Source organism: Melanostigma gelatinosum, assembly GCF_949748355.1.
Source record: "Melanostigma gelatinosum genome assembly, chromosome: 22".
Classification (NCBI taxonomy): domain Eukaryota; kingdom Metazoa; phylum Chordata; class Actinopteri; order Perciformes; family Zoarcidae; genus Melanostigma; species Melanostigma gelatinosum.
This window is the reverse complement of record NC_136655.1, coordinates 3,411,957-3,420,170: the sequence shown is the minus strand read 5'-3', so window position 1 is coordinate 3,420,170 and position 8,214 is coordinate 3,411,957.

The window sequence follows — 8,214 nt, the reverse complement described above, 5'->3', positions numbered from 1 at the left end:
TCTTTATAAAAAGAGACTCTGCAGCCAAGTGCCACTCTGCCCCCCCCCCCCCCCCCCCTTCTCAATCATGGCCAACTGGACGCCCTGTGAACCACTCGCCCTGTATTGTCCGTCCTCCATGACCCTAGTGCGACCGGAGGAGAGAAATATTGCTCTAATCCAGTCTGCACACACAGAGAGAACCTAATTCTGTTCCTCGAGCTGGAAATCACTCTTATGAAATGGTGTGACATGTGATGCACAAGTGAACGAAATGCTGTCGGAAAGTCCGGCTCGCATTCATTCCACGAGCTCTAAAGGTTTGTCTTTGTCTTCTCTTCTCTTTGCAGTCGACTTTTTGGCAAAGTATTGCATTTTCAGTCAGGAGAAGCTGGCTGAGTACAAAAGAGCTTTTGAAGCAGTAAGTGAAAAGGCATTCAAAGCCTTTATATTTGGGATATTCTCTCACTCACTGTAATATGTTGCGCTCCCTATTCAGAACAAGGTGATTTTCCAACAATGAGGATGAAAACAGAGCTTCAACTAACAACTGTTTTCATTATTTTGTCAATAAATAGATTCATTGTAGAAAAACAGCATTTTATATCTTGAATTAAGATTTTTTTTATTTTGTCAATCTGAGGTCAAGAATGAGCTTCCATGCTCAGAATTATAGAGATTTTTCTGAATTGTCTGCGGGATACTTTTGCCTCTTAGACCCTTAAAAATCCTCTCAGGTGAACCGCCGATCTCGGTGATGATGATGATGATCTTTCTTTGCAGGAGGACGGTGATGATGACGGCTACATCTCCTGCCTTCAGGCTCTGCTTGCTCTTAAAAACATCATCCCTCCAGAGCTGCTGTCTGACGATGAAGAAATCTACGTCTACAGGGTCGGCTTGTATCTGTACACATGCAGATACACAACCATTTCATTAAACACACACACACACACACTGCGTTTTACTGACATAAAAACAGCACAATCTGAGATTACAACACAACCAATCAACCAATCAGCGAGTTGAGTAGAGCCGTGTGGTGATGTACCATCCAGTGGACATGTGGCAATACACACTGCAGCACTTTGAGCTAAATGTATGTCTTTATGTCTCTGCTTCTTCTTAGATCCTCGAGATGGTGGACTTCAGAGTGGCAGATGGGCTGGTGGACCTGAGGCTCTTTGCTGTGATTGCAAGCCTGGCACAGAAAGTAGCCGCCGTGGAGTAAGTGACCTTCGGCAGACACGCTCTGAACTCCTCAATGAGGCCGGAAGAGGAGTCCCTGACCCGCCATAAATAAGAATAAGAGTGTGTACGCAAATTTGTTCCAGTTAATTTGTCGTCGTGTGTGGGGCTCCCTTTGATCCTCTTCTTCTCGCGTCTTCAAACGTTTTTTGACTTTAGTGTAGACGTGATAACGGCCTCATCACGTCAAACGGCGATGTTGGCATCAAGTTGAGCTAAAATGCTGAACCTTCTCTGCTTCCAGATTCTCAAATGTGGGGATCTGCAGCTTTATTTCTGATTCATGTAACTTTGACTTGAATGTTCAAAACAAGACGTTTGAGGGTGTTAACGTGTGAACAGGCGTTCATCTGCAGGGTAATCAATAACAACAGTTACTTGCATTCCTTCATTGGACCCTGTGCAGACAGAAGGCATCGCTCTGATTTGAACTTGTCCTTAGCGTCCTTGTGTCTCTACGTTATGACCCATATGTCGCAGAGTCCCACACACATCGCTGTTTTTCTTCTGCCCTGGGGTGTAAAGCTTCCTACAGACAGGAGTGTGTGGAGCCAAGCCTACTCTGGAGGTCTCCGAGGGTCAAGGCCTGCTCCCAAAGCCCTCACCCCGGAGTGAGAGCTCCCTCTCAGCGAGGACAGGGTCGGGGTCACGGGGTCCTCTGATTTACGGCCGGCCCTTTGTGTCGTGTATTCGAGGAGGCCTGTAGACTGCCTGCTCCACTGGCACAGAGAGACCAGGGTGTCTCCTCTGTATGGAGGCAATTATAGTAATGATAATGAACGACCATATTAAACCTCTTTTCACTAAACTCCTTTTTTGCAATTTGAATAATAAGAGAGGAGATCGGCGTTCATAATGCCGGCTCCTAAACAAGGAGGAAACAATAGCATCCTTCTGTCGTCTCATCCCGACTGAACTCAGTTGATCCTCTTACCTGTTTCAGTTAATCCTGTTGTCTCTAATCCTATTTCATAATAAGCTGCATCAGTAGTTACACAATCAGCCTCTCTGATCATGTCAGGCTTTGAAATCGGAGGAGGTGATTTTTTTATATAACTATTTTTCTTCTGATTTTACTTTGCACTAATTGCACCCCCCCCCCCCCACCCCATGTCCGTCCCTCTCGTGTCTCCAGTCTCTCCGGCTCTCTTGTTGCCGGCCTCTCACCCTCTGTGCCGTGCTGTTTTGGCCCTTGACTCAGCCCATCTGTCCCCAACAAGTCCACCTCACACGGTGCCACATTCCCTCAGGGCAAGTCACATGGTCTGCCAAGAAGCACATTGCCATACAGGATTCCCAAACGGCATCGGTGGAGCCGTCGCGGCCATTGTTTTTGTCACTCGCATGCCTTGTTGCTCGCGTTGGATCTGTGAGCGTGCACTGACAGTTACTGGAAGTGTCCTCGCTCCGGGGAAATTCACTGGACTAAATGGGTCGAGGAGCGGAGGATGTTGGTGAAACCATGAGACAGCAGAACCGAGACCACCAACGTGGGTTTCCCTCCTCCCCAGTCAGCGCTGCGCCCCTGCATACCGCTCAAAAGTATCCTAGACAACTCTCAATTCTGTCAAATAAAACTAGGTCAGATTATGTTTGCGTCCCTTCACCCCCCCGCCGGACTACATACCGGCTCCCCAATGAGGAGACCGCCAAAATGTTGGGCATTACGTAAGCGAGAAGTCTTCTGTGTTGACCACAGCGGGGTGCCGGAGGAGCGCCGACAAAAGAAAACGGGTTCGGCTGCTATTATCTTCCCCATCACCGGTCCCCTGGACCCTCGTTCACGCTGGCCATTATCACGCCAGTGTCCTTGGCGCACCAGCATTTTGGACTCTTTTACTGCAAACCAAGTGCAATTAATGATCATTAGCTGCCCTGTCTCGCTTCATCCCCATCAAGCCACTGCCTGCACTGCGGTTAGAGGACCAGGGCCAATCGCAGCGCAGGGAGCACTCAGGCGTGCGTTGCACTCGTTGGCCTAGCGCTCGGCCATTCTTCGCTCTAGCGGGCCATTGAGCGCGCGGCGAGGAGGGGCTCATTAACGCCGGGCGCTCGTTAGAGAAGAGGCGACCGTCGCTGTGCCACACGCTGGACAGGAGAGGTCTGTCCCAACACAATCGCTCGTGTCTCCCTCTAATTATCCGTGTGGACCCAGATTTTGTTGGTCTGCCAGTGGTCACATTGCACCAGAGCGTGCCCCCGGTCGCTTATTTCCCTCCATTAACCTCCACACGAACCCCCGTTAACCCCCGCTCACTCTGCTCCAGCTCCCCCACCACACACACACACACACACACTGTCCCCAAAGCCAGAGCGTTTTTTTATCCGTTACTGTGGCGGCATGTCCACGTGTGCCCACGTATTGTTTGGCAGCCAGACCACTGTGAGCAACCACAATGGGCTCAGAACACTTTACCATCACGTCTCTGCACGCGACATCGCACTGGACTGACCCGCCAGAAATCACCCGCCGCCGCCGACACATTTGTCCCGAATGTGTCTGCAGCGGCCACTGAAGTATTTCACAACACTTTTACACTGATTGGATTGAAGATGGATGACAAAGTTGTCATTGCGATTCACAACGGCCCTGTTTGGACGAATGTCGGCTCGTCAAAGATTCATTGACACTTTAAAACAAGGCTCACAGAAGTCGTCGGGGTTATCTTTTAATTCATAACAGAATACCTACATTACAAGCTGAGGCTGTTGGCCTTCACCAGGAAGGAAAGGTGAAACACAAAACACTTTTGAGTTGCTTTATGGGAAGTGTAGGATCCATCTTGAACCGTGCTAGGAGCTGAGAACTCATTCTTGATTTAATCTCCCTTGATTATAAATGTACTTTTTTTTAAACTATGCTCACGTGTTCTTTTGCAGAAGCAACTGTCACCAACTAATGCGTTCATTATGCTGTTTTCTTCCAGTGAGTTTATGCGATCACTCATCACCGACATGGACTTCCGCTCGTTAGAAGTGAGGCTCTTCAAAGCGAAGGTAATATAAAAGTTTGTCTTGCGTTTCCCCAAATTCTCTTCAGCGTCTGCTGGCTAATGGTCCCCCCCCCCCCACACACACATGTCTATACTCTTGAATTTGTATTCACAAGGTGCACTTGCCTCCACGCAACATCAGATTAACTCTCACATGAGTCACATTCATGCCACAAACTCCATCGCCGCCCCTCTTTCATGGCTCTGCGGGAATAATTATAATGAAATAAATACTGGTAAACACTTTGAAGAGCAATTCCAAAGCATGCTTTGTAAGGCTAGCCCTTTTTTTCCCTTCTTTTTTTAAATGAAAGACACTCAGCCCGCATGCATAGAAATGAGGGAAGCAAGCCAGAGGAAGAAAGAGAGGGGTGCTTTTCCCTTTTCATAGATTAGCAAAGCCCTAATCTCATTAAAGTGCCCAGCAGTGAACATGCCGTCCACTCCGCCCAGCCCTGTAATCAGCCCGGGACACACGGCTCATCTCAGATGGACCGGGACGAGCCTACCAGCTGGCCGCTCGCAAGCAGGCCCGGCCCTCATTCATACAAGGAAGTGCTGAGCAACTGAAAGACAGGAGGAACCTGAGAATGGGCTGATTGCCAGAGGGATTATTCCCCCGACCACAGCAATTATCACCTTGACTGCATTAACTGTGCAAACAGGTGCACTCAAACAAGAGCTGAAACAGGTCGAGGTAATCTGAGGCTGAGAATCGCACACAACAATGTGGGCATACACCCACACGCTCACAACAGTGCTCAGAGAGAGTTCAAAGCCAGTTGGCCTTCTTATTTATGTCAAATATATTATTATTATTGTGTAGCAACTGTTCCTGTTCCTCCTGGAGGAGCAGCAAGGAGACGCCGGAGCTCAGCGGGGCTTCATCAGCGCGGAGCAGCTGCTTCTGGAGCTGAAGGTCGGGGGAATCCACCTGGAGCAGGAGGCGGCCGTCAGGCTGGAGCTGCAGCACATCCCCCCCCTGGACCTGCTGGACTTCCTGGCCTACCTGCCGCTCTTCATGCTCATTCACAAGTCGGTCATCGCCAACCCTCTCGATGACTCCAGCGACCTCTGACCTCAGCCGCTGCACCGTCAGCCCTGTGTGGCTCAGGCACCAGCAGCACTGCCACTGAAACTACCAGGACTGTGAAAAGAACACACAAGAAACAAGAGACTCTTCGATTAAAGGGAGTGAATTTAGCACCGTAGTAATTGTTCACAAAGTTATTCATCTCCCATGATCTTTTAAGCCCTGTCACACCACCATTTCAAAGGCAAAATTTCGCGGAAAGTTCGATTCATTCCGATGGGATCGTCACAATCAACGCTGCGGTCACATCATATTGTTTGAACCGTAATGACGAGCAGCAGAGTGGGAAAACTGTTCACATCAGCCTCTCCGAGTCGGAGATACGTTGACTAATGACGTAAGTGAAAAGGTGACATTTTGTGCTCCAGCTAGGGACTTAAAGATGCTAAATTCCACATTCAGAGCATTGATATAGCAGCAAGCAACTATTTGCTATGTACGGCTCCCGCTCAGGTAAACACTTCTGCCGTTGTTAGCACCGTTAGCTGCTAACCGCCTGCTCAGCAGTCACCATGTTGAGAGCCGTGTAGAGGCAATCCTTCTGCTCTAAAATCACGAGTGAGCATCTGTAAAATGAACTTTTACAACTTATTTTTACAGTCACTTATGACTTCTTCAGAATCCTTGATGTTTGGATAATTGATGGGACAATAAGAGATGTCTTGTATGCAATGTATCAAATGGTCTTCCTTTGTTGCTGTGACATACTTGACATTTCATCGAGCTGTGAAGTGCTGTCTATGGTCCTGAAATGTTCTGCAGCAGTGGATGGTGAACGGTTCTCACTGGACAAAGTCTTGCACAGTTTGACAAAGCTTTAAATGCATCTTCAGTGCTATTATTCTGGTTGCATTGCATAAAAACTCCTTCTACAAACTGGCCCGGACTCTCTCTGCTTCGGGGGGCGGGGCTCACCTAAAAATATCCTGATGAACATCTTTGTATTGTTCTGGAGAAAGAAAAACAACATTTGAGCCGCTCAGACTGTCGTTCTCTTCTGTCCGATTTAATCAACACTGATGAATGATATTGAATGAGATATTCAACCAACACACTTTGAGCCATTGTTTTGCCTCAGCTTTGCCAATTAGATATGGCCGTGCTCTCCTGCGGCTCACACACGCTTGACAGACCGCCACAGAGGGAAACGTAATGGACTCTGACAGGGCAACAAACCAGGATTGTTGGATATCAGGGACGTCCTGGAACCAGCATATGTCTTCATGAAAAAAAACGAGAGAAAACTGTGATTGTAAAGCTTTCAGATACTCTATTCTATTCTATTGATATTCTATTCAACACTTTGGACCTCAAATAAAGAGTTTGTCTTCAGTATCCTCCAATAGTCGCTGTCGGGTGAAGAACTTATTTGTAATTCTCCGAGGATGAAAAACGAAACATGCTGATGTGTCTCACAGCTTTCCAGGGTGTAAAAGCCGGACTAGTGATACATATGTTTGAGGTATTTTCACATTTCGAGTTGTAAAGTTCACATTTTGTGTTTGGAAATTTGTCATAATTGTGTTGCATTTGAAAAATAAGATTTGGGAATTACAGGTTTCAACTCTTTGGGGTTTTTTTTGTGTTGGGATGAGCAGATTGTACCTTTGATAAATGAGTTGACTGTTTTTCAGAGTGATAAATGTTAATACTTAAAGATAATAAACTGCTGTCAAATAACAATATCAGAAAAACATGTAATCCCTGTAATGATGTTTGTTGCTCAAACCTGAATTAAATAATTATTATAAATTTGCAAGTATTTACAACAGTGTCTTCTTCCTACTTTCTTGGAGCCATGTTCATTTTTCGAGGGGCCCTCTTGCTCCCTCACAGGGCCCCCTGGTGGTCCATGAACCCACCATTGAGAACAACTGATGCAGCGCACGCGCATCTTGCACAATGACCCTGTTCACAACCCACGTGGTTGTGCACCTACTTTCTTTTTGTGGATAAAATATTTCATTCTTTCGTTAAATGTGAGTGTTTTGATTTGTTTTCTTTGAGTTTATTGTCGAAAACAGCTTTAACAAATATAGTAAAGACTAGCCAAAGTATCACACACACACACGCACTCACATACTCCAAAAACACACGCACACACTGGGCTTGTTCCCTCCTTCCCAGGTGGTGATTGTTGTGTGTTCAGCGGCATGCTGCTGTCAGGAGGCACACGCCATCAGCCAATTCAGCTCCGTGTCTCCACTCGACCACCACACAAACCCCATTCACTCATTAAAGCAGACACGCGTCCGGCTGCAGCCTCCGCCCTACCTGTCAAACTTCGTTTTGCAGTTAAACACGAGCTCTACCTCAAAATCTACTGGTGGTCCCCATCACACCGACATTCTCTCCGTCTGCTCATTCAAAAAGACGCTGGCAAAGAAATGTTTTCATGTTTGTTTGGATGAAAATAAAAATAATGCGAAAGGTCCAACTTTGGTGTTCTCTCTCTCTCTCTTCCGTTTCACAACGTTTGTTGTAGATAGTGAATCCCGTTAAATCGAGTTTGTATTTGTTTATAGGAACAGTTAACGCGCAGTTTAAAGCTGCGTACATTACAGGCGTTTTAACTCATGAATTAGAAAATGATCATTTTTTGCTGGTGTTTATTTACTTCAAGGTCCATTTCTTTGGAGAAACATTTCATCAGTGATTGTATCTTACTGCTGCTTTAGTATAATTTCATTCTTCTTTGAAATGAACAGAAATGACTTAACGTGTATGCACTTGAGACGCCAGATTTACTTTTTGCTCTTGCGCAAAAGAAAGGATCAATTCAGTTGTAGATGCTGTCCAATTTCACAGGATAGATTAGGCAGACTGAGGGTTCGGCTGAGGGAAATGTGACGAGAAGCTTTAAGGAGCCATTATGTTGTGGATTTGACAGCCTGGAAAGAA